Source organism: Dipodomys merriami, unplaced genomic scaffold (genome assembly GCF_024711535.1).
Source record: "Dipodomys merriami isolate MVZ:Mamm:240054 unplaced genomic scaffold, mDipMer1.0.p SCAF_143, whole genome shotgun sequence".
NCBI classification, from domain to species: Eukaryota; Metazoa; Chordata; class Mammalia; order Rodentia; family Heteromyidae; genus Dipodomys; species Dipodomys merriami.
The window spans coordinates 3,087,230-3,109,695 of record NW_027202749.1 but is presented as its reverse complement, the minus strand read 5'-3'; the positions used below and the strand labels follow the sequence as shown (position 1 = coordinate 3,109,695).

Below are 22,466 nucleotides of genomic sequence, written 5' to 3'. Positions count from 1 at the left end.
GCTGCCTAGAAGGTGGCTGAAATCTGGGAGTGGCCCCTTGGGGGGGGGTGTCTCTGCGGGGCATCTTTACCTCGCAGCTGGGGGCAGTAGCAGGCTGGGAGCCAGCCAGCCAGCCAGCCAGCCGTGCACGCAGCCGGGGCCGGTGGTTTTCAGGCAGAAATTCCAATAGTCCCTTGTGATGCTGTAAATCCAACCACGAATGGGCGTGACCATTGCTCTCCTAAGCAAGGTCACGGTGTCTCTGCCAGCCGTGGCTTCCACACCACGCCGAGAGGAGACCGGGGTGTCTGTGTATTTTGGCCTTCAATTCAGTGAATTCCCTGTGGATACTGTGTGGCGGTGTTTTGATCCTGCTGATGAGACAGAATGTGTTCTTCTAGCATGTTTTTAAAGCTGTGTGGCATTGGCGCGTTTGGAGCCGTTCTGGATGGGTGGCATTGTTGCTGGTTTGTCTCTGTGCTCTCAGCCAGCAGAAGCAACTTCAGTCCTGGTCTTCCCTTCCCAGACCCTGGCGTGGATGCTTCAGCGCTCTCACCTCCGGGGACCGGGGACGACGCAGTGGCCAGGCTTCCCCACGTGGGCGCTGTGGTCAGCACGAGCGAGGTGCAAGCAGCACAGGCCAAGCCGGGTCCCTGAGCGTGGTCGCTCACAGCTGGTGCTCTTCCACTGGTCCACTTCCCAGCTTTCTGGTGGCTAATTGGAAACAAGAATCTTGTGGACTTTCTTGCCTGGTCTGGCTTCAAATTGTGATTCTCAGACCTCAGCTTCCTGAGTAGCTCGGATCACAGGGGCGAGCCACTGGTGCCATGGTTCAACTTTTGCATGTGGGAACCAAAGGTTCTAGGAAGTGAACTCTGTTCTCTTTGGCTGAGGGCTGGCTGGGGCAGACTCTTTTTCCAGCTATTTCACCTGAAGTTCTCTTCCCTGGAAGTCATTTCTTTCTAGAAGATTCTAGCTTCCTGGAAAAGACACATCAGCATTGTCACACATTAGGAAATAATGATGGCATGCAGACATAAACATGATATCAGTTTTAATAAATGTCAATTATTCCCATTTCCCCTATGTCACGCCACAGCGTCACTGGCTTTAGTAGCAATTCTTTACAGCCCAAATGGGGCTGTAAATACTTGGCATTCTGTGTAACCACCACCCTCCCTGCCTAGGATGTGGCTTCAACCCTATCATCTGGAACTCGCAGAGCTGAGGGGTCACTGGAGGTCACCGTGTCCAGGTCACACCAGGTGTCCCAGGAACTCACAGATAGTCAAGTGGCCCCGACATCTGTTCCTCTGTGGCTGCTTAAAGTGGAAGGAGCAGCAGAAGGGGAGAAGAAGGCTCTGGGTTCTATGGGCCCAGTGACTGCAGGTCTCTGAGCCTCAGTGTCTTCATCCCTAAAGGACAGAAGGACATCTGGGTGGTCAGTTGAGATGAAATTATAGAAGCTCTTGAGGGGTGAAGGCAGCTCTCACCTGTCATCCTAGCTACTCAGGAGCCTGAGACCTGAGGATCACAGTTCAAAGCCAGCCCAGGCAGGAAAGTCCGTGAGATTCTTCTCTCCAGTGAACCACCAAAAAGCCAGAAGTAGAGATGTAGCTCATGTCGTAGAGCTCTAGCCTTGCACAAAGAAAAGCTAAGCAAGAAGCCGGGTGCTGGCGGCTCATGCCTGTACTAACTACGTAGGAGGCTGAGATCTGAGGATCGTGGTTCAAAGACAGCCCAGGCAGGAAAGTCCGTGAAACTCTTATATCCAACAAACTACCAGAAAACCAGAAGTGGCGCTATAGCTCAAGCGGTAGAGTGCTAGCCTTGAGCTGAAGAGCTGAGTTCAGGCCCAGAGTTCAAGCCCCATGACCAAAAAAAAAAAAGCTAAGCAAGAGTACAAGGTCCTGCCAGGTCCTGGCGGTGGCTCACGCCTGTCATCCTAACAACTCAGGAACCTGAGACCTGAGGCTCACAGTTCAAAGCCAGCCCAGGCAGGAAAGTCTGTGAGACTCTTTATCTCTAATAAATCACTAAAAAGCTGGAAGTGGAGATGTGGTTCAAGTGGTTAAGTGAAAGCCTTGAGCAAATAGGATGGTACCCTAAATTGAAACCCTAGGGCTGGCAGACACACACAAAAATATACCCTCCTGAGTTCAGGCCTGAGTACTGACACCAGAGAAAAGAAAAAAAGGAAGGAAGGAAGAAAGGAAGGAAGGAAGGAGGGAAGGGGGAAAGGGAGGAAGGAGAGGAGAGAAAGAGGAAGAAAGGGAGAGAGGGAGGGAGAGAGTGACTATCTACCGAGGGTCTAGCCAGCATCTGTCACACTGCTTGGCAAGGTTTGTTGAATGAGTGGATGGAAGGATGGAGGAGAAAGAAAGTAGATTTGGAGGTTACTGTGAGTTCTAGCTGAACTGTGTGTGACTTTGTGGAAATCAATTCGCTCAGCCCTTGTTTCCCAATCTTGACAGTGAGGATGATGATAATCACCCCTCTCTTCTTGGAAGGCTTGAGATAGAAGGAGCAATAGGAATGGCCAGCAGCACCATAGGTGGTGTGGGTTGAGTTGTGTCTCACAGAAAGTGAGTTGTCACCCAACCTCAGAATGCACGCGGCTTTCTTGTGCAAATATCACTGGCATGAGTATAGTCCTCACAGCGTCTGAGTCTGGGTCATCAGGGACCCAGCAATGGACTGGTGCTGGCTCAGGACTGCTCAAGGGACAAAGATGTGAGCCATGCCTGTGTGTCCTGTGGAGGGATGGAAGGGCTGGGAGCCGTGGTCCCGGCCTGCTAGGCCTGGCCCCAGGTCCCGCCACGCGCTAGAAGGAAGTTCTGTGCTAGAAGGAAGTTTTTGGAAACTTGGTCTCTTGTCTGCCCCCAACGTGAAGGTCAGCAACAGGGGGCCTGGGAGACCCCAGCTTTCCCAGTGCTGGGGTCCGCTTCTCCCCCAGGGCCATCCCGGGTTGCTGCGGGGCAGCTCTCCGTGGTGATGGGAGGGTGACCTTTTAGCTCCCCACTCCAGACCTCGGGGCACCTGTGCGGCGCTGCTCTGCGCAGCCTGGCTGTCGGCAGGCCGCACCCTGTGCTCGTGGGCTGGCACGTGGATTGCAAATCATTTCCAATGCCTCTGCAGGCTGGTGACCCAGATTCAGGGTTCCCCTGGGTTTGAAGATCAAACCAGTGCAGAAGAAGCCTTGTGAACGGCTTCAGGTAGCTATTAAAGATGATGCACATGTCACCAGGAGAGAGGTGCGGTCAGGGTCCAGCTGTCAGGTTCTGTGTCTACTAGGGTTCGCAAGGGGAACAGGGTTCCCAAGCAGAGGTTGGACATTCATATACTGAACATAGGCATCAAGGCATTAGTGCTCAAACCACGTGTGGCAGTCCCAGCTTCTCAGGAGGTTGGGTGGATTATTTGAGTCCAGAAATTCAAAGCCAGCCTGGGTAGCATCATGAGATGCTGTCTCAAAAGAGAGAGTGGGATCGAGGAAGAGAGAGAAATATAATGAGAGACAGAGAGAGAGACAGAGAAAAAAGGGGAGTGTGTGTGTGTACGTGGAGAGAGAGAAACAGATGGGTGCTCACTGTTTACTCGTGGAGGGCACGCTCGCGCTTGCACTCACAGCTCCGGAAGCCAGCCAGCCAGGGGCAGGGGTGACAGTTTTCAAGGGGACAAGTGGCAGCACTGAACTCCCACCTAGGTTGGCCTGACCTCAGAGCCTAGTCCAAGGTCATTTCTGAAACAGACGCAACAGGGTGGTGCTGGGACTCCAGCGGGAGCCACCGAGAGAGGGGCGCTGTCAAACCCAGAAGCAGTGCTGAGCCCGGAGCGTGAGAGACCCAGCCCACATGAAGCTGGGGGGCGGGGGGGATGGCCAGGAGACCAGTCTGGGCCTTGGAGCAAACAGGGGTGGGAGACAGGGAGGCGTGGTGCTGTGCAGACGGGGGTGGCGGAGGACAGCAGGGGCAGGGCTGAGAACGGGGCTTGGGACGGCCGTCTGCCATTGTGCACAGTGTTGGGGGTTTTCTGAGGCGGGCCCTGGCACTGCTCTGGATCTTCTTACCCTCCACGAACCCTCAAACACAAACTCTATTTTTTTGTCGGTCGTAGGGCTTGAACTCAGGGCCTGGGCGCTGTCCCTACGCTCTTCAGCTCAAGGTGAGCGCTCTACGGCTTGAGCCACAGCGCCACTTCTGGTTTTCTGGTGGTTCATTGGAGATAAGAGTCTCACGGAGGGGCTAGGGAGGTGGCTTAGTGGTAGAGCGCTTGCCTTGCATGCTCAAGGCCCTGGGTTCGATTCCTCAGCACCACATAAGCAAAAAGAAAAAAGCCGGAAGTGGCGCTGTGGCTCAAGTGGTAGAGCACTAGCCTTGAGCTGAAGAGCTGAGGGACACCGCCCAGGCCCAGAGTTAAGGCCCCATGACTGGACCCCCCCCAAAAAAAAAAGAGTCTCACGGACTTTCCTGCCCCAGCTGGCTCTGAACCTCGATCCTCAGATCTCAGCCCCCTGAGTAGCTAGGATGACAGGGTAAGCCACCGGTGCCCAGCACATGAATTCTATTATCGTGCTCATTTTACAGATGAGGAGACTAGTGGACCCAGGCCAGCAAGCTGGACACGGTGGAGCTTACTTCAACTTGGTGTCCGGCCTTGTGCATAAACCCTGTGCCACTGTCCCATGCCACCCGACCTCTGGGTAGGGCAGTGCTGGCACAAAGCTGAGTGTTTTATGGACTGGGGTGAAGGTGTAGAGTGAGACCGAGCCGTCCGTGTCTGGGACAAGTTTGGAAGAATGAAGACCAGACGAGGCAAGTGTGTGGCAACCTTGAAGCTGCCCAGGACACCACACCGGATTTGGTCAGGCCCCACACCCAACTCACAGAGGAGCAGATGAACCATCACCCCTCCGTGAGCTCATAGAGTAGGAAACTGCAGGCTCACGAAGGTCAGGGGCCCGGGGTCATTCTCAGAGGCCTAGCCTCCATTCGTCAGGCCTTGAAATGGAGTCTGCCACCCCAACAGAAACGTAGGGCTCCCGAGGGGGCTGTGAGGAGGGACAGGCCGGAGGAAGTGAAGAGGGAAGGGCTGCGGGGGCGCAGGTGGGCGACGGGGACGTGGCATCTGACTGGAGATGAGCATCAGGTTAGTGCCTAACTAAATGCAGGAAGGGGCATTGGGAGGTGGCAGCAAGGCCTTTGCTTGAGGCTTTTCTCTGGGTGTCACGCCGGATGAGAAGCTGCAACCTGGTACAAGGACAGGGTGAGAATGACATCCTGGCACTGTCCCTCGGTTGTGTGGCCCAGGAGAGCCTGGCTGACCTCCGCAGGGCCATCCATCAGCCTGCGGCTGCTGCGGGTGTCAGACGGGGTGAGGAGAGCCCTGGAGGGCAGTCGGGGTGGGAAAGAAGAGCTGGCAGGGTGCGTGTCTGGTGACAAGAGAGCTTTGGTCCGCACTCTCTTAGGAAGGTGTCAGCTAATTGAAATTCTGTTGCCAGCATTCAGAGAAATGGAAGGACATCTTCCTGACATCTTCCTGCCCAAGTCCTTTGCTGTACAAAAGGGAAAACAGAGGACAGGAAGGAAAATTCTGTGCCTAGCATCCCCGAGCCTGGGAGGTCTGACCCCGCCTTCTCAACACCACTGTATGGCTGGAGAAATGGAGCCCTGAGCCTCACCGAGACGCCCACCCGGCCTGCGGCCCACTCGGCACACACCACAGACCCTGCCTTGGGGCACATCCTACGAGTCCCAGACTCCCAGCCGGCACACACACCACACGACTCCCACAGCCACTGCTGTACTGCTGGGCAGGGGTTAAAGAGAACTGAAATGAATGCTCAGACACACAGGATGGAACCAAGAGGGATTCTTTTGTAGACAAGGCTGAAGAGAGAGAGAGAGTCCTCCGCCTGGGCAGCTTTGCTTTAACCAGAGCCCTCTGGCCCCCTTGGCATTCCCAGGGGAAGCTCAGCTCCAGCTCCAGAGCTCCTGGCATCCAGAGTTTAACTCAGCTGAGCTGTACCTGGGGCACAGGTGCCATGTGTGATAATCCTGTTCCCAAGTGGTCAGAGAGGCGGGGTTGCTAGCTACTCAGGAGGTTGAGTTCTGAGAATCACGGTTCAAAGCTAGCCTGGGCAGAAAAGTCTGTAAGACTCTTTATCTCCAATAAACCACTCAGAAACAGCTGCAAGTGGTGCTGTGGCTCAGGTGGTAAAGTGCTAGCCTTGAGTACAAAGAGGCATGAGACAGAACCCAAACCCTGAGTTCAAGCCCCTGGGTCAGAAAAAAAAAAAAAAAAAGGCAGGATTGTTTTTCTCCCAGTACTGACTCAGACTGTATGGCAGAAGATGGCTCAGTTAAGGGCTGGGACATAGATCAAGTGGTAGAGCACTTGCCTAGCATGCACAAAGCCTTGAGTTCAAACCCAGAAAGAAAGCAAGGGAAAAAGAAAGGAAGAAAGAAACAGAGAGAGATTGGGGGGGGAAGAGAAAGAAAGAATGTGAAAAAGAGAAAAAAGGAAGAAAAGAAGGAAGGAGAGAGGGAAAGAGGAAGAGAAAGAAAGAAGAAAGGAAAGAGAAAAAACCCCCACAAGGCAAGGAGGAAGGAAAACAGATACAGAAAGAAAGAAAAGAAAAAGACAGACTACCTGTAGTCACGCAGTTACTAGCAGCAGTGGGCCCTGGGCTGTACAGACAAGAACTCCATGGACGAGATGCTGGCTGTCCTGTGATGCAATTGTGCATCTTGGACGAGATGTACCAGCTAGTTACTTTCAGATGCTGATAAAGAGCTGTGAGCAAGCAAGCAGGGAGGTGGCATCCGGGGAAGGTTGGCTACTCCAAACTGAACACTAGGGAAGATGTAGGTGGCACTGTGGTTGAGCCTTGAACAAGGTGTCTGCTGGGCAAAGGTCAGGAAGGAGATTGGTCTGTGAAGATAAAAGGCTCAGAGGCCACAGTCAGTGGACTTCCAGGAAAAGCAGAACTGCAGGCAGCTATTTTGTTTAGGAAACCAAGAATAGATTTTTTTTGGTTTGTTTTTGTTTTTGTAACAAAGACATTCTCTCTCCTCTTCCAACCCTACTAATCCCGGATTCATTCCTATTGAGTATGACTGCCTCTTCCTCCAGGAAGTTCTCAGGTTGCTCTCGTTTGTTATTTGTAAAAAATGGCTTGCTATAAAATGTTAAGAATAAAGGCAGTTAAGTAGTTGGGCTATAAAGTTGTCAACTGTTTTCTTTTCTTGCAGAACATCTGAGATATATTACTATTGAAAACTTTGACTTAGTAGGACACCAGTGGTTCATACCTGTCACCCTAGCTACTCAGGTGGCTGAGATCTGAGGATCATGGTTCAAAGCCAGCTGGGTAGGAACATCTGTGAGACTCTTTTCTCCAATTAACAACCAAAAACCTGGAAGTGGAGTTGTGCCTCAAAGTGGTAGAGAACTACTAACCTTGAGAGAAAAAGCTCAAGAATATTGCCTAGGCCCTGAGTTCAAGCCCCAGGGCATGCGTATGCACATACACATACGTATACACAGAACAAAACTTAAACTTGCTGACAGCAACCTTTTCATAAAAAATATGCCAGAAATGTTATGCGGCAAAAGTCTGGAGTCCACTGCCTTTTGTAACTCTCCCATATTTAGGGGGAGACATTTCCAAGTGTGTAGCCAGGCGGGCGCACCTGCGAATCTGATCCTGAAGTCTTCTTTCCCTCTCCTCTCCTGTTCCCAGGCAACCCTGGTTTTCCCAGGCCCTTTCCACCCTTTGCATTTCCTGGAGCTTGTTCTCCAGGAGCTCAGGGACCCCACCCCACCCCTGCCTGGTCCAGAGCCAGGCGTATAACAAGTGCCCAGATGTTGACTCAATGGTTTATAATGAGATTTGTTCAGCAGAAAAGGTTGAGGGAGTGAAATGGGGAAAAGCCTAGGCTGCGCTCCTGCCTCTTCCTACTGGAGGGCTGCCCATGCCTTCCTTTTAGGGAACCACAGGCAGCCAGGCTTTGGGAAAATACTTTAAAATTCTTTTTCTTTGTGCCTTAAGTATCAACCCCAGGATTCTTGTGAAGAGCAAAGTCACTATATGACAATTATAACTGATACGGTATCCATGACGGTGCCTGGGCCTCCTCCAGTGTGCGGTGTCCAGCCAACCTCCATTGGATTAAGTCTCCCACGTCCAACCTCTGCTTCTCCAGGTCTATGAGCTGTGCCCAGGAACTCTGCCCGCGGCTTCTGAGCAGAACACCAGTGCCTGGCACCTAGTCGCCCTCCACCAACGAAACAATGCGCAATGCCCCCAGGAAGTCCCTTCCCCTCTGGGCCTGCCTTTTTTCCTTGGAAGGCAGATTCTGTCCCGCAGGCTCCTTCCTTCTCGGATGCCTAATTATTTGCTCTTTAGAACCAGGCTTAGGAGTCGTTTAGGGAAGGTGAGTGGGTGTGAAGAGACTTTGATTAAAAGGTTAGCGCACATTTTTGGCTCCCACTTCCGAATCTTCTAGAATGTCTTATTTTTTTGGCCTACTTAAATATATATATATATATATATATATATATATATACCTATATATGCGCATTTCTTGAGCTTGGCTTCTGTGCTCCTTTTCTTTTGGAATCAGTCTTTATCTTAAGCCGCCCACTCCAGCCATTCCGGGACTCGGGAGGGGGCGCGGCAGGTGGAGGAGCCAGTCACCGCCAGGCCAGGCCGCAGGGGCTCCCCGGGGACCCCACAGGGGGGCTGCAGGCAGCTTTGGAGGGGGGGAGGCCCACACGCGACCCCCGCAGGGGCGGCCTGCTCGGCAGCCCAGCCCTCTAACCTCGGAGCGGCCCCGGCGCCCCCACCTGGCCGCGAGCTTGGCCTGGGGGACCTCGGGTCACCGACCCGGGACTCCCACTCGAGGCCCGCCCCGCCTCCGCCCCGCCCCGCCCTCCCGCCCGCAGCCAGGCCGGAGGGCGGGGCCCAGGAGCGCTGATGTAATCCCGGCGCCGGGGCGGAAGGATACGGAGCGCGTCGCTGGTTGGCGGAGCGCTGAGGCCGTTGCCAGGTAACGGAGCGGCCGCGGCGCACCGCCTCCCGCCCTCCGCCGTGTGGCGCCGGGGCCGCCGCCGCCGCCGCCGCCGCCGCCGCCGCTTTACGTAAGGCGCAGGCCAGGGCCGCCCGGCGCTCGGCAGCCGCCCGCAGCCCTCGGAGCGCGAGGAGAGGCGCCCGCCGGCCGCGCGCCCCGGCCGCCTCGGCAGGTACGGAGCGAGGGGCGGTGGGCGGCGGCCCGGCACGGTGGGCGCAGGGACGGGCCCGGGCGGGGAGAGGCGGCGGGCGGCGCGCGGGGCTCCCGGAGGCCTGAGGGAGGCCGGGCCGCTGGCGCCGCGGGGCCGGGCGGGGCGCGGGGCGCGCGGCGGGCTCGGGCCGGGACCCCCGCCGGCGGCCGGGCCGCGGGGCGGCGGGGAGTGCGCACGCCCGGCCTCCCGCGCGCCGCTGCCGGCCGCGGCCGCCTCGGGCCCCGAGGCCCGCGCGCCGGACGCGAGGCCCGCGGGGAGCCCCGGCGCCCCGGGCCGCCCCGCAGCATTGTCCTTGCGGGGCCCGCGGAGGGCGGGCGGGGCGGGGCGGGGGCCGCGGAGGGCGGCTGAGTGGCGGGCGCGCCGGCCTATGGCGCGGGGGGCGGCCGGGCGGGGCCGGGCGCGGCGCAGGGTTTGGCGAAGGTTAGGCCGGAGGCCGGAGGGACGGGCCGCCGAGTCACCGGCGCCGGCCCGCGCGCCGCCGCCGCCCGGCCCCTCGGCGGAGCCTTCCCCGCGGCTGCCCCGGCTGCGCGGACGGGCGCGGGGAGGGGGCGGCGCGCGGGCTTCGTGGCGCCTGGGAACCGAGCTGGCGGCGCGGTGCGCAGCTGACCCGGCGCGACGAGCCCCCGGCGCGGAGCCCCCAGCCCGGCGGGGCGCTCTCGGGGTCGCGGCCTCCCCGGGCCGGCTGGGGAAAGCCTAGGATGGAGACCAAGTGGGGAGGGCGACGCGCCGCCCTCCGCCGTCACGTAGCTTAACGGGGTCCCTGGTGAGAATGTACCCAGCTTCCACACGGATTCATGTCTAAATGGGGTTCATGTCTCTCTTGCTTCAACATGGGAGGTCGAGGGTTGGTGGGGAGGAGGTGGCAGGCGGCTTGATAACAGGTGACCGTGGAGTGGGCACCCCCACGCTTGCCAGATTTGGGCCCTGCAGTGTAACCTCGGCTCCTGAACATTCTGTCCAGCATTTCATAGACTTCAGATTTAAAGGGAGAGAAAAAATATGTCACCCTGCATCCTGAAGGTCACATTCGCCCATCAGTTATTTTGGACTGAACCATTCTTAAATAGGTCTAGGGATCCAAAATTCAGCCTTCCAACTCAGACAGAAGCTCCTTGCCACAAACGCTTCCCATATCCTAGATTCAATTGCTGCACTTGCTCAATAATGAATTTTTAATAATTTAAAAAGTGGTTTCGGTTGAGGACGTAGCTTGACGAGCATCTATCAGTACCTGGTTTTGATCCCTGACAACACACACACACACACACACACACACACACACACACACACACACACACACACACACACACACAATTAACTCAGTTTTTGGTGTATTGTCTTTTATATAGGCCTGTTTTCAGCAAGGAAATGTTAATTCAGCCACTTATTTATCTATTTACTTACTGTGCCAATACTTGAACTCAGGGCCTAGCCACTGTCCCTTAGCTTTTTGTTCAGGTTAGCTCCACTTCTGGCTTTTTTCCGTTAATTACAGATAAGAGTTTTCATGGACTTTCCTTCCTAAATTGGGTTTGAACTGTGATCCTCAGATCTCAGCCTTCTGAGCCTAGCTAGGATACAGGCATGACCCACTGGCAAAGAGGCAACCAATGAAATATTGAAAGAAAACACTGTGTGCTGGTCCTGGGGCTTGAACTCAGGGCCTGGGCACTGGTCCTATCTTTTTACTCAAGGCTATATTGCTCTACCTCTTGAGCCACAGCTCTACTGTCTTTTTAGTGATTAATTGGAGATGTGTCTCAGGGACCTTCCTGCCTATGTTGGCTTTGAACCACAATTCTCAGATCACAGCCTCCTGAGAAGTTAGGATTACAGGCATGAACCATCAGCACCTGGTTACTATTTTTTTTTTTTTTTTGGTCAGTTATGGGGCTTGAACTCTGGGCCTGGGCAATGTCCCTGAACTCTTCAGCTCAAGGCTAGTGGTCTACCACTTGAGCCACAGTGCCACTTCCGGTTTTCTGGTGGTTTATTGGAGATAAGAGCTTCATGGACTTTCCTGCCCGGGTTGACGTTGAACTGCAATCCTCAGATCTCAGCCTCTTGAGTAGTTAGGATTATAGGCGTGAGTTACTGGTTCCTGGCTCCCAGTTACTATTCTTAAGTATTTAGTTCCATACAAAGATGATTGGTAGTACAAGGTTTTTGTGCCTTTGCTTTAAAGAAAAAATAGAAGTCTTAACATTACAACATGACATGTATAACTATTTTAAGGATAGTTTGTTACACCAGTTGCAAACATTTAAGAAAATTAAATGAACTGTTAGCACTTATCTAGTGGTTCTGTTGAGCAGTTCTATGCCTTATTTTATCATAGCACTCTTTAGAAACAATGAAGTTGATATTTATTTTGCACTGTGTGGAAAAGTACTGAGCCTGAGCTTCGTCTCTCATTTGATTGCATTTGAGTTGGAGCAGTTACTGGCCTCTGAGCCAGTTTTGTCACCTGTGAAATGGGAAGAATGTTGACACCTGTCTCACAGGATGGTCGAGCTGGTCAGTGAAGGAAGATGTGAAATAATTTCGTCAGTACTCTATTAATGTTGCTGTTGTTAAACTTCAGATTCCTCTGACAGCTTAGAGTTTACGGCCTTGACTTAACGCTCCTCCTGCCCTTCCTATCTGTCTACACTTTGCATGGCTTCCAGAGTTCGTTCTTACCAGCTTCTGGCTCCATAAACTTCTGTAAAATATACTGTGGTCTGGAGCTTAGAATGCAGACATCAAGATCACATTGAGGGTTCCTCTTAGTGGGGCCTCCTGTTACCTCTGTGATTGGCCTTTTTTGTCTCTTGTCCTCATTGTACATCTAAATAAGACTACTCTTGGTTCTCTAAACATGCCAAGTGATTTCTCTTTGCTTATAATCTTTTTTTCTGATTGGAATGCCCATTTATTCCCACCTTCTTCACGTCTAGATGCTTGTGGCTGTTTGAATCCTAGCTACTCAGAAGTCTGAGATCTGAGAACTGTGATTCAAACTCAGCCTGGGCACACAAATCCTTAAGACTCACATCTCCAGTTAACCAAAAAAAAGCTAGAACCATAACCATGGTCCAAGTGGTAGAGCACCAGTTGTTGAGGGAAAAAGCAGAGTGAGAACAAAAAGCTTTGAGTTCAAATTCCAGTTCTAGCATACACACAAGAAAAAGTTCTTACTAGTCACGTATTGTATCCTCTCCAGAGCCCTTTGGAAATCTTGTCAACATGAATTACTCCTTATATGATCTTAGCTTTTTGTTTTCACTTTCATTATTGTCTATATCATGTAGTATAAATGAATTACTCCTTATGTGATCTTGGCTTTTTGTTTTCTCTTTCATTATTGTTTATATCATGTATTGTAAATCAGTTACTCTTTATGAGATCTTAGCTTTTTGTTTTCACTTTTATTATTGTCTATATCATGTATTATAATTTTTTTTATTCAACTCTGGCTATAATGCCCACATCATATTTTACCCCCCAACACACTGCTCAGGGGTTTAAACATAAGAAAATGCTTAGATGTTTTCTAAACAAGACCAATGCCTATAATTAACTTTAAGAACATATTAACAATACAGAGAATTTTAATGACAAAACATTAGAGTACCATAGCATTAGAAATGTGGTTTTACTGTGTTGAAGATAGTGACAATTCAGTGTATTTCTTTGCAGTTATGTTTGTGCAAGGTGAGATGATCACCTTGCCTTCATCCAAACTCAGGGTCTGTACCACTGCATGAGCTTGAAAATATTCCTTAGAAATAAAGTGTCATTTCACCTCCAGCAGATGCTACTTTTTTTTTTTTTTTTGGTCAATTCTGGGGCTTGAACTCTAGGCCTGGGCACTGTCCCTGAGCTCTTCAAAGCAAGATCTCTACCACTTGAGCCACAGCCCACTTCCAGTTTTCTGGTGGTTTATTGGAGATAAGAGTCTCACGGACTTTTCTGCCTTGCCTGGCTTTGAACTGCGATCCTCAGATCTCAGACTCCTGAGTAGCTAGGATTACAGGTGTGAGCCACCGGCTCCTGGCTAGATGTTACACTTTTTGTCCAAAACGTTTCTTTTGTGGAAATTATACTCCTAAAATTAATTGGTTTTAAAAGAGCACCAGGGCTGGTGTCTTGGCTCATCTGCTACCTACTGGGTCACTGCAGGCAAGCTTGTCAAACCTCTCTTGGCCTTGTCTTTACTCTGAAAAATGAGAACCGTCTTGTCCCACCTGTTTTGCTTTGTTAGGCACTTGAGGTGGCCAGGCTGTGTTCTGCACATCCTGTACAAGTATGAGGTAACAAGATGTCTTGCTTCATACATATTTTGTTGTCCTTCTTACCTCAGCTGAGAACCTTTGGAGACTTCCTTTCTCCATGAGCATGTTTTCACCAGGACAGCCTCCATGCACCAACTTCATTCTTTTTCTGCCTGATTCCCTATCCTGCCCGGCCTTGCCCTGCCCTGCCCTGCCCTGCCCTTCCTAAGGCCATTACCATCCCTTAGGAAGAGTTACTGTAGTCCTAACTAGACTCCTCTTATCTCCTTTCTGGTCCTCCTTTGGTCTTTTGTCAAATTACTTAATATGAACATCAAATTACCATATTTTCAATCCAAGTGTGTAAGCATAAGCATCAGAAGTTATCTGTCACCCCCAAGGGATGTGACAGTTCTCTCGGTAAGGCTGTAGGCTTGCTTGTGCAAAGATTGTTACCTTAGGTGCACGAGCGACTTCATCTCTTGGTTGAGATGTGATTTGAAAAGGTTAGGAAATCACTCTTAAGGGCATTTTCATCTGGGCTCACTCTTAACGATTAGCTGCAGTTCTTGTTACCTTACGTGCTAGGCTTTCATCGCCATAAAAAATACCTGGGCTGGTGTCTTGGCTCACCAACTTGAGGGGAGGGAAGATAGACTTTGGCTCATGGTGTCTGATGCTTCAGTTGGTCATGACTGAGATGTGATGGAGCAGAGTTCCTCACCTCATGGGAGGCAGGACAGGGAGAGGGAGCCGAGGGGGGAGGGATGGAGACAGGGAGAGGGAGGGACCAGGCACACTAAGGACCTACTTCCTCCAACTAAGCTTCACTTTCTGAACTTCCGAACACGGCTGAGAGTTGCATTACCACCTGGGACTGTAGTTCACACGAACCTCGTGGGCATTTCAGAGTCAGTCACCAGACTGCTGGCCATTTTCATGATTGCTTCCTTTACTGGCACTGTCCTGTGCACGCCTCACTTCACAATCTTGAAGATGTGACCGAAAAGCTGCTACTTGCACACATCATTCTTCTCCCACACAGTGTCTGCCTGATAATCTGTTTTATTCTAACTATAATTTATTTGTATGGTGGCTGCCTCTGGATTTTTTTTTTTTTTTTTTGTTCTTCGTGTGGTTTGAACTCTGGGCCTGGGCACTGTCCCTCAGCTCTTCAGCTCAAGGCTGGTGCTCTACCACTTGGGCCACAGCGCCACTTCCAGATTTTTGGTGGTTAATTGGAGATGAGTCTCATGGACTTTCCTGCCTAGGCTAGCTTTGAACTGCGATCCTCAGATCTCAGCCTTCAGAGTAGCTAGGATTATAGGCGTGAGTCACTGGTGCCTAGCTGCTCCTGGATTTTTAATTCTTGCATGAAGAAAGGGGAATCTTGTTCCCTCTAGTGTGCAATTAGTCCTTTCCATAGTATCAGCTTGTTAAATGTTTGACTGAACTAATTCAGAATCAGGAGGAAGGGAGTAGGGCTAAAATGGTGAATTTCTACGACATTCAGAGCACACACACGACTGTGTGCTTTAAAGTAAGCTTTTACACAGGCACTTGTATTAAAAGGAAAAACAAAGCAATTTTTGGTAAATCATACCACCATGGAGACCTGAAAAAGTAGTATGCCCTTGCCACACTCCCACAGAAGCAGCCACACTGCCGTGCAGCCTGCCCGCGTGCAGAGCCAGCCCTGCAGATGTGCGCAGCTCTACAAGTCTGCTGCCGGGCTTGGCTGTGGCTTTGGGCTATTTTACTACTTCTTCATTGCTCCTTTTTGGACTGGTAATGTTTATCCATGCCTGTCCCACTCTTTTATCTTGGCACTATGCAACTTATATTTTTGTTCCTTACAGGGGCTCATAGCTAACAGTTTGCCTGAGTCCTAGGAGATTTCAGATTTGTCTTTTGAGCATTAATGAAACAGATAGTTCAGGCACTTGGTGATTATGGGGGATGGAACAAATGCATTTTGCATTGTAAGAGGAGATGTTATAGTTTGGATGTTGTTTAAGAGTGCTCCAAGGGTCCCTGTAATAAGCATCTGGCCCTCAGGGTGGTGGTCTTGGTAGATAATGAAGCCTTTAAGAGGCAGAATCTAAGCCCGGTGCACATGGCTTATGCCTGTAATCCTAGCTACTCTAGAGGCTGAGATCTGAGGATTGTGGTTCAAAGCCAGTCTGGGCAGGAAATTCTGTGAGACTTTTATCTCCAATAAAACCACCAGAACACTGGAAGTAGCATTGTGGCTCAAGTGGTAGAGGGGTAGCCTTGAGCTGAAGAGCTCAGGGACAGTGCCCTGAGTTCAAGCCCCACGTCCGACAATAAAAAAAAAAAAAAGGAGGCGGAATCTAGTAGGAGATCCATGGGATGCTGCTTTTGAGAAGGGACTAGGGTAGTTCTCTTAAGAGTTATAAATGCTGCAAGTCAGCCAGATGCCAGTGGCTCATGCCTGTAATCCTAGCTACTCAGGAGGCTGAGATCTGAAAATTGTGGTTCAAAGCCAGCCTGGGCAGGAAAGTCCACAAGACTCTTATGAATCACCAGAAAGCCAGAAGTGGAGTTGTGGCTCAAGGTGGTTGGTATTATGCTAGCCTTGAGCTGAAGAGCTCAGGGACAGAGCCCAGACCCTGAGTTCAAATCCCACACTGACCAAAAAAAAAAAAAAGGCTGCAAGGCTTGATTCCTTCCTCTCTGCCTGTGTCCTGATTCAAGATGTGGCTGCTTGCTCCGACACATGCTCAGCCATGATGTGCTGCCGGCTGCCGCCCTCATCAATGAGCTACACCGCCTTCACTGTAAGTCCGCAGAACTGTGAGCAAGCAAACCTCGGTTCTTTATAAATAGCCAATCTCAGTATTTCATTATAGCGATATACAAATTCATAACATCCTTAAGCAGATTTAACTTAAGAGTTATAAATAAGCACCTTGCAAAATAGCAGTAATAGAAACTGGAGACATGGCCCAAGTGATAGAACACCAACCCTTTGCATTTCTTAGAATGAAGATAAGCCTTAATTTCTCCTAATCAAGTGTTAGAATTTGCACAATTTAGCTATTTTATTAGTTTCTAACAATTTTCATTCATTCATTCATTTTTATTTAAATTTCATTTTCCAGAAAAAGCTTTTAGAGTTTCGTAATAGTGAACATTGTTTTGAGACTTTTGGGTAGCTATTGCAAGCATGAGCTTCCAGTACCAGGATTTGACTACATACTTTTGACTTGTCCTTCCTTACTACAAAGATCTTATTAATTGCTGAAGGACAAGTCAAAAGTATGTAGTCAAAGCCAAGTGCTGGTAGCGCATGCGTGTAATTCTAACTACTAAGGAGTCCTGAGATCTAAGGGAATCATGGTTCAAAACCAGCCTGGGCAAACAAATCTAGGAAATGTATTTCCAGTTAACCAACAACAAAGCTAGAAATGGAGCTGTGGCTTATGTGGTAGAGTGCTAGCCTTGAGCAAAAAAGTTTGAGCACCCAGATCCTGAGTTCAAGCTCCAGGAATTGGGGTGTGCGCATGTGCGTGCACACACAACGTGTATATAGTCAAGAATTGCGGCATAAGTGTGGAAGTACCTTACTTTCCAGAGGGAATACAGAGGGTTTCAATGGGAAGAAGTACAAGTAGGTTTGCAAGCATGAAATCATAGCTCACTAATATAGACCAGTTCATACTGATAGAAAAATCCTAAGTGTCCTCATCTTTACATCTCCAGTACCACACACAGTGCCTGGCAGGGAGCAAGCTGCATATGTGACGTGGGATGGTAAAAGAATGGGTGAGAATTCCTAGGTTAGAGTGACCCCTCCCCCACTTTTTTTTTTTTTGTCGGTCGTGGGGCTTGAACTCTGGGCCTGGGCTCTATCCCTGCGCTCTTCAGCTCAAGGCGCGCACTCTACTGCTTGAGCCACAGTACCACTTCTGGTTTTCTAGTGGTTAATTGGAGATAAGAGTCTCTCAGACTTTCCTGCTCGGGCTGGCTTTGAACTGTGATCCTCAGATCTCAGCCTCCTCAGTAGTGAGGATTACAGGCGGGAGCCACCAGCCTGATCTCTTCACCCAAGTATTTCTAGGGTAGGGAGAAACTCACTTTGCCCTCTTCTTGTGGCCTCTAAACTTGAAAGTTGGCATTTCCATCTACATGCTTACTCTCTTTCCAGAATTTATTTTCCTTTGTTTGGATTTAGGAAGTAGTTCAACACAGTTTGGCTCACCTACTAAGGTGTAAGCATTATGTTAAATAGGGCATGAAATATGTCACAGTTTGGCCTGAGAACCATGTAGCCTCATTTGTGAAGGAGCCCACACCAACAGGCAGTTGTCTGAATGGCAGTCATGAAGCAAAGCATGCTGAGGACAGTAACAGCCCCGTGTGAAGCCACAGTGCAATGACCTTAAGTGATTAAGGGGACAGATGGGGAATGGATAGTTGTCAGTTCAGCAGCCATGTTTCATCTGTGCTCATTGTTTCTGAAGGGTAATCTTTCATGGATATATTGTTTTAATCTTTTTTTTTTTTTGGTGGTGGGGCCTGGACTCTGGGCCTGAGCGCTGTCCCCGAGCTCTTCAACTCAAGGCTAGAGCTCTACCACTTGAGCCACAGCACCACTTCTGGTTTTTTCTGCTTATGTGGTGCTGAGAAATTGAACCCAGGGCCTCATGCATGCAGAGCAAGCACTCTACCACTGAGCCACCTTCCCAGGCCTTGTTTTAATCTTATGTGCCTCTCTCTCTTTTTTTTTTTCAGTTGGTCATGGGGCTTGAACTCAGGGCCTGGGTTCTGTTCCTGAGCTTTTTTGCTCAGCGGTAGTGCCCTGTTATTTTTAGCCATAGCTCCATTTCCAGTTTTCTGGTGATTAATTAGAGATAAGAGTCTCATGGAACTTCCTGCCCATGCTGGCTTTGAACTATGGTCCTTAGATCTCAGCCTCCTGAGTAATTACGAGTACAGATGTGAGTCATTGGTGCTTGGCTGTCTGTGCCTCTTGATAGTTTATGTAGGGCTGGGAATATGGCTTAGTGGTAGAGTGCTTGCCTAGCATGCATGAAGCCCTTGGTTTGATTCCTCAGTACTACATACCCAGAAAAAGCCAGAAATGGCACTGTGGCTCAAGTGTTAGAGTGCTAGCCTTGAACAAAAGAAGCTCAGGGACAGTGCCCAGGTCTTGAGTTCAAACCTCAGGACTGGCCAGAAAACCCCAAATTTTGTCTAACTCTACCAGATACTGGTTTCAACAAAGTTACAAAGAAGTTAAGTGGTTCCTATTAAGGGCCCAAATTCTTCCCCTGTGCAGTGGTGGCTATGGCTCACACACCTGTTCCTGATGCAGTGGGGCTTGGACACTCATTCTAACTAATGAGCTGTGAGACCCTCATTTCCAGAAGAAATCATTCTAAGCATCACTGTGTACTCTGGTACAGAACTTGTTTTCTTTGGCCTTTGGCCTAGTACCAGAGTTCACATGGTGGTCTTTTTGTCCACTTGGGTACCAGAATAATCATTTTGAACAATTACCCTGGGCATTCCTGTCAATCTAGGATGGCCGGCAGACATACAGCCTTTGTGTTTATTACTATCTGGGGGTAGTTTGTGCAGCATACTGTGCCTTGCTTTTGTCCCCCCGTCAGCTCCTGGTTATTTTCATTCTTGTTTTACCCTGCCAGTAAGCTTCATTTGTCTGACCTTGTGATCGAACCGTCTATGATTGTATTGACCTGTAATGAAATTTGATTTTTGGCTACCCAGCATAAAGGAACATGCTTTCCAATTCCTTCAAACAGTTCTACTTGGGCATGTATTATCAGATGGCCTGGCGTTCAGCATGCCAGCTCCTGGGTATAAGGAATCATACTGAGTATAGAATGCAGGCAGCATATGAGGGGTATATGTGCTCTGAAGAGAGATTTGAAGGAGTCTTTGTGGAGCTCAACACAGTCATTTGCTGGAGTCACAACTTCTGTGTGTGATGTAGCCGTCATGGATTCACATCATTATGCATGTAGGTTTTGAGCACTTGAAGCATGGCTGGTATGACTGAGGAATGATTTCTTTTGTGCTAGTACAGATTTCTTCAGTCCCAGGGCTTGAACTCTGGCTTACCTTCACACTCTCACTAGAGCCTTGAGTGTGCCTCCACGCTGGCATCTTGCCAGTTAATTGGAGATGGAATTTCACAGACTTTTCTGCCTGGACTAGCTTCAAATCTGTCTTCCACATTTTAGCCTTCTGAGTAGCTAGGATTACAGAGTGAGCCACTGGTGCCTGGCTGAGGGACAGTTTTTAACTTGAATTTAAATAGCTACCTGTGACTAGTGGCTATTGTATTGGACAGTGAGACTCTAGACCAAAGTGTAGTGATAATGCTAGATGCAAGGAACGAAGTGAAAATGGAGCTGTATGTTACTTAACATGTTGAAATAATTAAAAATTAAAAGCCATTTAGGAGCTGAAATTGTATGTGTTTTGCATCCATACTTTATTTTATTTATTTTTGGGTCTGGTCGTAGGACCTGAACTCTGGGCCTGGGCGCTGTCCCTCAGCTCTTCAGCTCAAGGCTAGCGCTCTACCACTTGAGCCACAGCGCCACTTCCAGCTTTTTTCTTTTTGCTTATGTGGTGCTGAGGAATCGAACCCAGGGCCTCAGGCATGCAAGGCAAGCGCTCTACCACTGAGCCACCTTCCCAGCCCCTGCTTCCATACTTTAAACATGTATATAAGGTAAGTTTGAACAGGGAAGACTGCTTCAGCAAGTGAGTGTCTTGGCTGAACAGCAGCCGAGGTATTTCCAGGCATCACATTGTACAAACGCTGCGGCAGCATGGTTCCTAGCTGTTTCTTATGTGGCACCTGGTAGGATTGGCTATGCTACAATTCAGGCAAGTTCAGAAAGAAGTCCCCAACCAGCAGAATATCAGAAACAGCCCTGCTTTTAAAGTGTTGTAATTACACCAAAATGTAAAAGAAGGGAAGCACCTTAATAGTTAAATTAAGCAGACCCCATGGCTGCTGTATTTAAACATAGATTGTGAGAAATTGAACCATACATAGAGTGTACTTTCATGGCGTATAGCAAACGTCGCCAGGCCACCACTAGTAAACACCTAGAAACACTAGTTATTTTCATGCTGTACCACAAGAACAGCACTGAATTTCCCAGAACACTGTCATAAAAGGGGTGAGATTTTGTCAGATTAATGAATCAACACAAAATGACCCTTTTTACTACATTACATATTTGAAACTCATGACATTATGTCTTATCTATTTGTTTAAAAAGTATTGCCTGGTAATTGTAAGTTTTGGATCTGTTGTCTCTCTTCCTCAGAGCACAGACCGCTTAGGGAAAGTTATGTCATGTTAAGAACATGTAGACTAGACAGTTGAAGAATTAAATGCCTTCATTTAAAAAAAACTGTTTTTGGCTAGGTGCTGGTGGCTCATGCCTGTAATCCTAGCTACTCAGGAGGTTGTAATCTGAGGATCACAATTCAAAGCCAACCTAGGCAAGAAAGTCCATGAGACTTTTATCTCCAATTAACCACCAGGAAACCGGAAGTGGCTTTGTGGCTCAAGTGGTAGAGCACTTGGCTTGAGCTGAAGAGCTGAGGGACAGTGCCCAGGCCCAGAGTTCAAGCCCCACGACTGACCACCCCCCCTCCCCCCCCAAAAAAAAGTTGGAGGTCTGAAAATCACAGTTTGAAGCTAACTTGGCCAGGAAAGTACTTGAGATCTTTATCTCTAACCACCTGAAAACAAAAGTGGAGCTGAGGCTTAAAGTGATAGAGCTCTAGTCTTGAGCACAAAAGCCCGGGGACCACACCCAGGCCTGGACCCACAGTCTACCAAAAAAAAAAAAAAATTGCTCTTGTCCCAAATCAGATCATGAGTCTCAGACCTCTGGAGCGCGACTCCTGGATCCTGCTAGTGTATATTTAAACTTAAATTTAGTCCAGAGTTTCCTGGGATGCTGTGGATTGATTGAGCAACTCTTGGGGATTGTTCTCCCATTGTTCCAACACATTCACTGCCAGGCACAGAGCAATATTGTCCTAGAGCCTTCACACAGCTCCATTCATTCACCACCATTCACTGCTACTGTTTTTAACAGCTAAGTTCTTAAAATAGCTGGAAATTTACACTACACTACAGAAAAAGCCTAGTGTGTGCCAAGCAAGCTTCATTGAGTCTATCTGTAGCTTAAATGGACACAGATTGCCCTGCAGCCATCTTCACTGTAAAACAAACAATTGGACGGATTGAGAAGCCCCTTTATTTAGCCTGGCTTGATGACACAACTTGTAATCCCAGCATTTGGAAGGCTGAGGCAGAAGGATCATGAGTTTGAGGTTAGCCTTGCCAATACATCAACATTTAAAGCCTGACTCAAGGGGCTGTTCTTTCAAGTAAATGAACTTGTGAGATTAGATATAAATATATTTTTAACAAATTTTTGGTTAAACTCTGGGCCTGGGTGCTGTCCCTGAGCTCTTCAGCTCAAGGTGAGTGCTTGAGCACTTTAGCCACAGCGACACTTCCGGTTTCCTGGTGGTTAACTGGAGAGAAAAGTCTCATGGACTTTCCTGCCTAGGTTGGCTTTGAATTGTGATCCTCAGATCTCAGCCTCCTGAGTAGCTAGGATTACAAGTGTGAGCCATCAGCGCCTGGCAAATACAAAAAAATTTTTTTTGTTGGTCATGGGGACTGAATTCTGGGCCTGGGCGCTGTCCCTCAGCTCTTCAGCTCAAGGCTAGTGCTGTACCACTTGAGCCACAGTGCAACTTCCGGCTTTATTCTGTTTGGTGCTGAGGAATCAAACCCAGGGCCTCATGCATGCAAGGCAAGCACTGTACTACTGAGCCACCTTCCCAGCCTCATAAACAATTTTTTAAAATAGAATTTTAATGTTATTAAGGTGTTGTACAGAGGAGTTATCA

General features: G+C 49.5%; 1 protein-coding gene across 4 annotated transcripts in view; it reads left to right on the top strand.

The window, feature by feature from the left end:
* The first annotated feature begins 9,110 nt into the window (after positions 1-9,110).
* Kiaa0232 (KIAA0232 ortholog) overlaps positions 9,111-22,466 on the top strand; it is a 63,346-nt gene continuing 49,990 nt past the window's right edge. For all 4 annotated transcript variants that reach the window (XM_070021797.1, XM_070021795.1, XM_070021794.1 and 1 more), the window contains exon 1: positions 9,111-9,225. The gene's annotated coding sequence lies outside the window, so the exon portion shown is untranslated. The remainder of the gene's footprint in view (positions 9,226-22,466) is intronic.